Raw genomic sequence first — 8491 nt, 5'->3', positions numbered from 1 at the left:
TCTTTAAAGGGGGGACTGGATGGTGGGACAGGGTGCAGGCGTGGGCTGGAGCCCAGGCTTCCCTGAGCATACCTTTTCTGCAAAGCACTGACTCAGAATCACGGTAGTATTTCCCAAACCCTAAAAGACAATCAATAATTAAAATCAACCAGGATATAGAGAAACCAAAATGAAATGTAAACAGCAAAAAAAGTGAAACTAACTTTTCAACAGTTAGAAAGAAAAACACCAATGGATTGGGGAAAGAACTGACCTAACTGACTTTGGAAAACACTAATTATGACTGGAACACATGAATTATTACTGTAAGCTAAAGACAAACAGACCTGTACACAAACGTTGTACTCTGGGGACTAAGTGTTTTCTCTCGGGAATGGAGCAGCTATTGTGATACAACTTCACATATAACTGAGATGAAGCACATAAACCTAGTATGAGGAAGGAGAGCTAGATTTCTCACCGTTAGGAAAAGGAGGAACAAGGAGAAGGAGCAAGCTAGACTGAAAAGGGACGAAGGTACACTGAATTCTGTGGTGCTATATTACAATTTAATATGAACTTATTTTTAGTATGTATGTTAGATGCCTAGATTTAGAAATGAAATTTCACTGTATTTTTGCACAGGGTAATGTACACGCATATATTGGCATCTCTGAGGGCAGAAAGCCTGTAAGTAAGGACACGCTGGTATTAATGAGCACACCTCGCACCCATGTCTTGGTTTTTAAATCCAGAGAAATAGCTGACTCCAAGGTTGGGACATAGAAAATGCCATGTTCAACCTCGAACATCTTCTAATGCCAGGGGGTAATGAAGTACTCCAAAACTAATTGGGGCTGGGGACCAGCAGTTAGCGTAATGGCTATGTTGCTGGACTCCACGTAGTTGACCGCGGTTCACATCCTGGACCCAGAGGCTTAAAACTCATGCCAGGCGCGTGTGCGTGCGTGCCCAAGATCCCGAGAGGAGAATGGAGGAGAAGGGGTTGCGGCGTGACCCTTCCCCCCGGGTGGTGATTTCTCGCTTTCTGTCTCTCTGTTTCCTTCTGTCTTTCTGGCAAGCACACACGCCCTATAGCAAAAACCACTCCAAAATAATAATAATAATTGGACATGTAAAAAAGACCCAGGAGGCAATGCGTTCTTGATGGCCAAAGCTAGAGTAATTTGAGAACAAAATAATGATGGAGGAGTGTTGCCCCCTCCCCAGAATAAAACCCACTAGTTCATGCTGTTATAGATAAGTAATTAAATACATAAATACATGGGGAAGTAGGGACAGCTCTTCCTTAGAGCATAACTAAGTTACTAAATGTGCACAATAATGGTGGTAAGAGGAGGTCATTAACAGGTCAACAGCAGATGCCACTAAGGGCTGCAGGCAGAATGTGAGGATGCGGGTCAGTGGGCCAGATTTGTAGTCTCAAGGAATCTTCCATAGAGGAAATCCAGTCACTTCCCAGTAGAAAAACCTGGAACATCGCATCTTAACCAAAATGATCAAACTTAACATTACAGAATTTTGTCAGATTTGGTCACTTGTCAATAAAACACATATTGTTTTTAGTTTGCCAAAGGGTACATACGCTCACCATTCAGAGAGAGAGACAGAAAGAGGGAGAGAGATCTCCGAGGGGCATGTTCGTGGTGTAATCCCTCTCCCCGCTTCCTCCTTCCCGGACCTGGGCAAGCAGGCCGTGCACCGCGGGGTGCCGACCCCACCAGGCCGCGGCGGAGAGGTCAAGCGAGCTAAGCTTGTTCTGGGCCGGTTAAGTGCCGGATTCCCGCGTGGCGGACTGTGGTGGAGGCGGGTGTGTGGCCTAAATCCGGAGAGGAGAGTAGAGGAGGGGGTGATGTTTCACCGTTTCTCTCTCTAGCAAGCACATGATCCCTACAGCAAAACCCAAAACTGATCGCCCTCTGTTCTAAGCCCTGATCGTGTTTTAATCAAAACACTAAAATCAAAAGCTGGAACCATAAATTCTTTAGATTGGAACAATGCATAACCGAGAAAAAACGTGATTTAATCTATTAAGATGGTCGAGTTTGACATACATCACGTAATTTATCCTTGGGAACAAAGTGCCCTGTCTTCTACATCTTTCCCCATTGTCTGAGGGGCCACTGAGGAAAAAAGTTATTTTACTCTGAAATCATGTAACAAATTGGAATAAGAACATGGCCCTTGCTGTCACTGAAACATGCACAAAAGAAGAGAAACCCTCCCTGGGGAAATTAGTTTTTCATCCAAGAGCGAGAAAGGGTCAGGAATTAGGCACGGCCCCCAAACTACGCCCACACCCGGGGGTCTCTCAGGTGGCCAATCCCGTGGCAGCAGAACTGTGGACCCCGCTTTCCCCAGGGGCCTCTCACTCCCCAGCTCTCCCTGGAAGGGAGCGACCAACTGAGCGCCTGGCTCGTCCTCACCCCGCAGCCCTGAGCCGCCTGCACAGCCTGCCTGCGCGCCTTCCCGCCTTCCCGAGGCTGAGCTTCGAACTGCGGACCCCACGCGGCAGGCTGGGGACCCGAGTGCTTCGCTGCCAAACCTCAGGACTCAGAGTAGCTCCTTCCAGAAGGCCGCTGAGAACCTCTCCACAGGGTGGGCCCCAGGCTGCTCCGCAGGTGCCAAGGTGCAAAGGCCCAGAGGCCCGCTGAGAAATTCCAGAGAAAATTAAGGAATGACACAAGTGGCCAGGATGCCTTGGCCCTGCCTCCTGAGGCCATCAGTTGACGACTGCAATTTTTTGTTTTGTTTTGTTTTGTTTGTTTGTTTTGGAGAGGTTTTTGCTATAAGGCAAGTGCGCTGGCCAGACAAACAGGGAGAGAAACAGAGAGACAAGAAATCACCCCCAGGGGGGGATGGCCATGCTGCAATCTCTTCTCCTCCATTCTACTTTTGGGATCCTGGGCATGCACGCACACGTGCCTGGCGTGAGTTTAAGTCACCAGGTCTGGGACTCGAACTACGGTCGACTACATGAGAGTCCAATGACATAGCCATTATGCCAGCTGCTGGTCCCGAAATACAAGTTCTTACATAGATGTATTTTCCATTTCTCTTTGAGTACCTAGAACTAGAACTGCTGAGTAATCCAGTAAATTTACATTTACTATTTTGAGGAAGTGCCACATGGTTTTCCAAAACAACTGCACCATTTCACATGCCCACAGCAGTATGAGGGTTCACGCTGCACCAGAACCTCGACCGCATTTGTTACGATGCCATTTTAATGAGAAGCTCCTCGTAGGTGTGACGTGGTGTCTAAGGATGCTTTTGTTTAACACTTTCCCAGTGGCCAGTGATGCTGTGCACTAGTTTTCTTGTGTTACCAGGCATTTTTATATCATTTGTGGATACATGTTTATTCAGAGACCTGGCTTTTGGATGATTTATTCTTTTTATTATTGAGTTCTAAGAGTTCTTTATGTATTCTGAATACAAGTTCTTTTTCAAATTTATGACTTGCAAGTATTTTCTTCCATTCTATAGATAGCTTTCATTTTCCTAATTGTGTTTTTAATTTTGACAAAGTCCAATTCGTCTGTTTTCCTTACTCATGCTTTTAGTGTTGCAGCTAGGAAGGAATTATAGCTGAACCTAAGACCACCATGGCTCACATGCTTCCTGCTACGAGTCATAGTTTTGCTTTGACATTTTAAGCCTTTCAACCATTCTAAGCTAGGGTTTTTTCCCTTTGGGGTGGGGGATGGTGTAAAGAAGGGGTCCAAGTTCATGTTTCACATGTTGATATCCAGTTTCCCTAGCGCCATGTGTGGAAAAAACTCTCCCATTCCCCACTTGGCACTGTAATCAGAAGTCACATGGCCGAAACTGATGGTTTATGACTAGCCCTCAGTTCTGCTCCGCTGACTTACATGGCGGACCCTTATGCCAGTACCGCGCTGTCTTGATTACTGTAACTGTAGAGTCCATTTCAGTTCAGCAAGGATGAGTCCTCCGACTTCGTCTTTGAGATTGTTTTGGCAGTTCTGTGACACATGCATTTCTATCTGAGTGGTAGGACGAGTTTGTCACTTTCTCCCCCAAATCACGTAAGATTTTGATAGAGATTCGACTGTCTTTTGAGCAGTTTGGACAGTTTGCCATTTTAATTATAAAAATCTTCTGCTTTAGGGACCAGCAGTTAGCGTAATGGCTATGTCATTGGACTCCCATGTAGTTGACCATGGTTCAAGTCCCAGACCCAGTGACTTACACTCATGCTGGGCATGTTTGTGTGCGTGCCCAAGGTCCTGGGAGGAGAATGGAGGAGAAGGGATTGCAGCATGGCCATACCCCCTGGGGGGTGATGTCTCTCTGTCTCTCTCTGTCTTTCTGGCAAGTGCACATGCCCTATAGCAAAAACCTCTCCAAAATAAAAAAAAGAAAAAAATCCTCTGCTTTATAAGCATTGCTTATCTCTCCATCGATTTACGTTTTCTTTAAGTACTGTCACCAGCTTTTAGTTTCAGAGTATTAGTCCTGCACTTTCGCTGGCACATTTCTAACCATCCTCTTCTTTTTGATGGTATTACATAGGAAATTGTTTCATTTTTAGATTGTTCATTATTAGTGTATGGAAAATTGATTTCTGTATATTGACCTTGTACCTGGAAATTTGCTAATACTGCTTATTAGTTCTAACGGCACTTTTGTGAGTTCCTTAGTCTCCTCTATACTCATGATCCCATTATATCTAAATAAAGTGCGATTTCTTCCTTCCCATCTGGATGCCTTTTGTGTTTTTCTAGCCTACTTGTTCTGGCTAGAACTTTCAATGCATTATTCAATGGAAGAGGAAAGGGCAGATAGTGCCGCTTCCCGTCTTTTGGGGAAAGCATGTGTCTGTCACCAGTAAGTGGAGGACCCGCAGTGTTTTCCATGGCAGCATTTTAGCAGACTGAGCAAGTCCTGTTCCTTTCAATGAATGTTTTTCTGGTTCATGAGATAATTAGTCTTTGACCTTTGTTGTATTGGTATGTTGTATTGCACGAATTGATTTCTTTTTTATGTTAAACTTAACCTTGCATTCTTATGACAGATCCCACTTGGTTATGACATATAACACGTTTTATATAATGCTGGATTTGGAATGAGGGTATTTTGTTGAAGAGTTTTGCAACTACATTCATAAATGATGTCAATCTGTTCTTTTTGTGTAATGACTTGGGTTTTGGTTTCAGGGTAATACTGACTTTGTAAAATGAGTTGGGAAGTGTTTTCCCTCTTCTAGTTTTCAGAAGAGTTTGTAAGAAATTACTTTTAATTATTCTTTAAATGCACTGTAGTTTCACTACTGAAGCCATCTGGGTATACTGATTTCTTCACGGGATGTTTTAAAATTGCTGATCGAATCAGGTCTATTCAATGTTGTCAGTCTTGGTGGCTTCTGTTTTTCTGGCAATTTCCCTAATGTTGGTCTACTGTTATTCTTACCATTCTTTTATACTCATTTTCAGTACTATAAGGCCAGTAATAGTACTCTCTTCCCTGGTCGGTTTAGCTAATGGTTTGTCAATGTTGTCAGCCTTTCTAAAGAACTAGCTTGTTTTCCGTGAGTTTCTCTGTTGTTTTTCTCATCTTTATTTTATTAATTTCTAGCCCAGCCTTTTCGGTTCCTTCTGCTTTTAGTTTATTTTTCTTTCTTCAGCTTTTTTTTTTTTCTTTTTTTTTTATAGGGGGCATGTGCTCGCCACAAAGACAGATAGAACCCCCCCAGGGGGGATGGCCACGCCACAATCCCTTCTCCTCCATTCTCCTCTTGGGATCTTGGGCACGCACGCACACGCACCTGGCGTGAATTTAAGCCGCTGGGTCCAGGGCTCGAACTGCGGTCGACTACATGGGAGTTCAGCGACATAGCCATTACACTAACTGCTGGTCCCCTTTTTCCAGTTTCTTAAAGTAATATTCTTCTGTTACTGGGTAGAGTGTTCCATAAATGTGTTAGGTCCAGTTAGCTTTCAGTGTTCTTAAAGTCTTCTTCATCCTTGTCAGCCTTCCACATAACTGCCCTAGCTATTAGCATACGGGGTACTGAAGTCTTTAACTATTATTCTTTAATTATCTGATTGTTTCTTTAATTCTGTCAGTTTTGCTACACGTATTTGGGGATCTGTTGTCATGCACTTACATATTCAGGATTGTTATGATTTCCTGACAGATTGGCATTTTATTATAAAATTGCCTTTTCCATCTCCTATTAATTTTTTTCTCTTCAAGTCTGTTTTGAGTGATACTAGTGGAGCTGCTCAGCTCTTTCATGGTCACTGTTCATATGGTATATCTTTTCTTCATCCTTTAACTTTTTTTTTTTTTGAGAGGTTTTTGCTATAGGGCACATGCGCTCGCCAGATAGACAGAGACAGACTGAGAGACAGAAAGCGAGAAATCACCCCCCCCAGGGGGGATGGTCACGCTGCAATCCCTTCTCCTCCATTCTCCTCTTGGGATCTTGGGCACGCACGAACACGTGCCCGGCGTGAGTTTTAAGTCATTGGGTCTGGGACGCGAACCGCGGTGGACTACGTGGGTGTCCAGTGACATAGCCATTACGCTAACTGCTGGTCCCATCCTTTAACTTTTGACTGGTTTGTTTCCTTGTATTTAAAGTATGTTTCCTGAAGATAACATTTAATTGGTTTAAAAAAAAAAATCCTGCCTGGGTGTCGCTGCTTTTTGTTAAAATTTTCCAACTCATTCAAATGTGATATTATTATTTATATGGTCGGTTTATGTTTGTAAGTTTACTTTTTGCTTTTCATGCTATGTGTTTTCTGTACTCTTTCCTGTTTCCTTGCATTAAGTGAATATAACGTAACATTTTAGTTCTTTTAGTGATTTTCGCTGTACTTTTTGCATTTTTGTTTTCTTATCATTAGCAGTTTGCAGTAGGGTGAATGCCTGAGAGAGAGGAAGCGAGAAAGTGAAAGCGCCCCAGGGGAGGATAGCGGAGGACCACACTGCAATCTCTTCTCTTTTCTCCTCTCAAGATTCCAAACACCTACACACACACACACACACACACACACACACACTCACCGCGTTTTTCAAGCTGCTGGGCTGACACTGGAAGCACAGTCACCCATGTGGGCCCACGTGGGCCCAGGGCCTTAGTCACCGTGCCACTGGCTAGCCCCAGCCCACTGTTTTTCATAATGGTTTTCTAGGTTTGTGTTTTTAGCTCCCTCACTACCAAGAGATATTTGTTCTTGAAATCCAGCCTATTTTAAAAATATTTTTCCATATTCATTAATTTCAACCTGTTCATCTATTTAATTAAGTGCCACAAGTTCAACTCTGCTAGCAACATTAGTATGGGTTTTATCTTTTATTTTGACTGGCACTGCTAAGACTTCTGTGGATATGCTAATTAGTTGAGAAATGAAGGGAAACAAGGGTAAGAGTAGGAAAAAAACGGAAAAATAATTTAATTCATAATGATTTAATATGACATTTAGCCCCTAAAAATAAATGTACTGCTAAAAATCAAGAAGACTATCATCAGTAGGCTCATTCAGGCTTTAATTCATAATTCAGAAGTATAAAGAACACATGTAATTATTACCATGTTTTCTTCACATCTCTATTTCTTATGATCTTTGGACATTTAAAATAATGGTAATTTGAAATACTGACTAAAGAATAATGGTGTTTTTAGGGATTTAAAATTCTTATGTTTTAGGATATATGGAAATGTTTTTGTGCTAAAAAGACAACTCCGATATCCTGATGCCCATGTGCATTTACAACTAAGGAAAATACGTTCAGAGAGGCTGCATCTCATCCCAGCGTCTGTGTCTGGCACCACCACATAACTGACTCATTCTTGCAAACAAACAACAAACCTCACAACTTTTACTTTGTAGGTCAAAATTTTCCTTTAGGCCACTCAGTCTGGGAATCGGATGCCAGGGACCCTGAGCTGCTGCCTTTGTACACAGACCAACTGCTCAAATTGAGTCCTTCTTAAGGCAAAGCAAGGAGAGAGAGAGAATAGGGAGATTTATGAACAACAGCAGCCGTAAATCTGAATGAAGTAAGGAATCGGAGTGCCAACAACCTGGAGCCTTTCCCCCAGTCCCTGAGGTCTAGGAAAGCCATTCTTCTACGAAAGTGTGTTTGTGTAGGGGTATTGTAGGAATGTGTGTGTTCATAAGCTTGAAATACAGCAAATACAGGAAAGTGATCGTTTAGGGCCTAGAAAGACTAGGTCATTTTTACAAAAATTCTGCTGGAAGTAATGTTTTAATCAATTAGGTTTGAAACGCGTTCTGCGGATGAGCATGACCTCTGGTGTTAATCTAGGGAATTCCAGCATCAGCCCTCCTTCCCTTCAGTCTTTGTTCACCGCCTCTCCCTCTTCTCCCTCCTCACTTCCATGCACAGCAGTGACTATCTGCTGTGGGAAAGCGCCATCCACGTGGAAGAGAACGGTCTTTGTTTCTCTAACTGCTCAATTCTGTCTGTAACTCTACAATCCGATGTAGGG

This window comes from Tupaia chinensis, unplaced genomic scaffold, assembly GCF_000334495.1.
Source record: "Tupaia chinensis unplaced genomic scaffold, TupChi_1.0 Scaffold144269_1, whole genome shotgun sequence".
NCBI lineage: Eukaryota > Metazoa > Chordata > Mammalia > Scandentia > Tupaiidae > Tupaia > Tupaia belangeri.
This window is presented reverse-complemented; position numbering follows the sequence as displayed.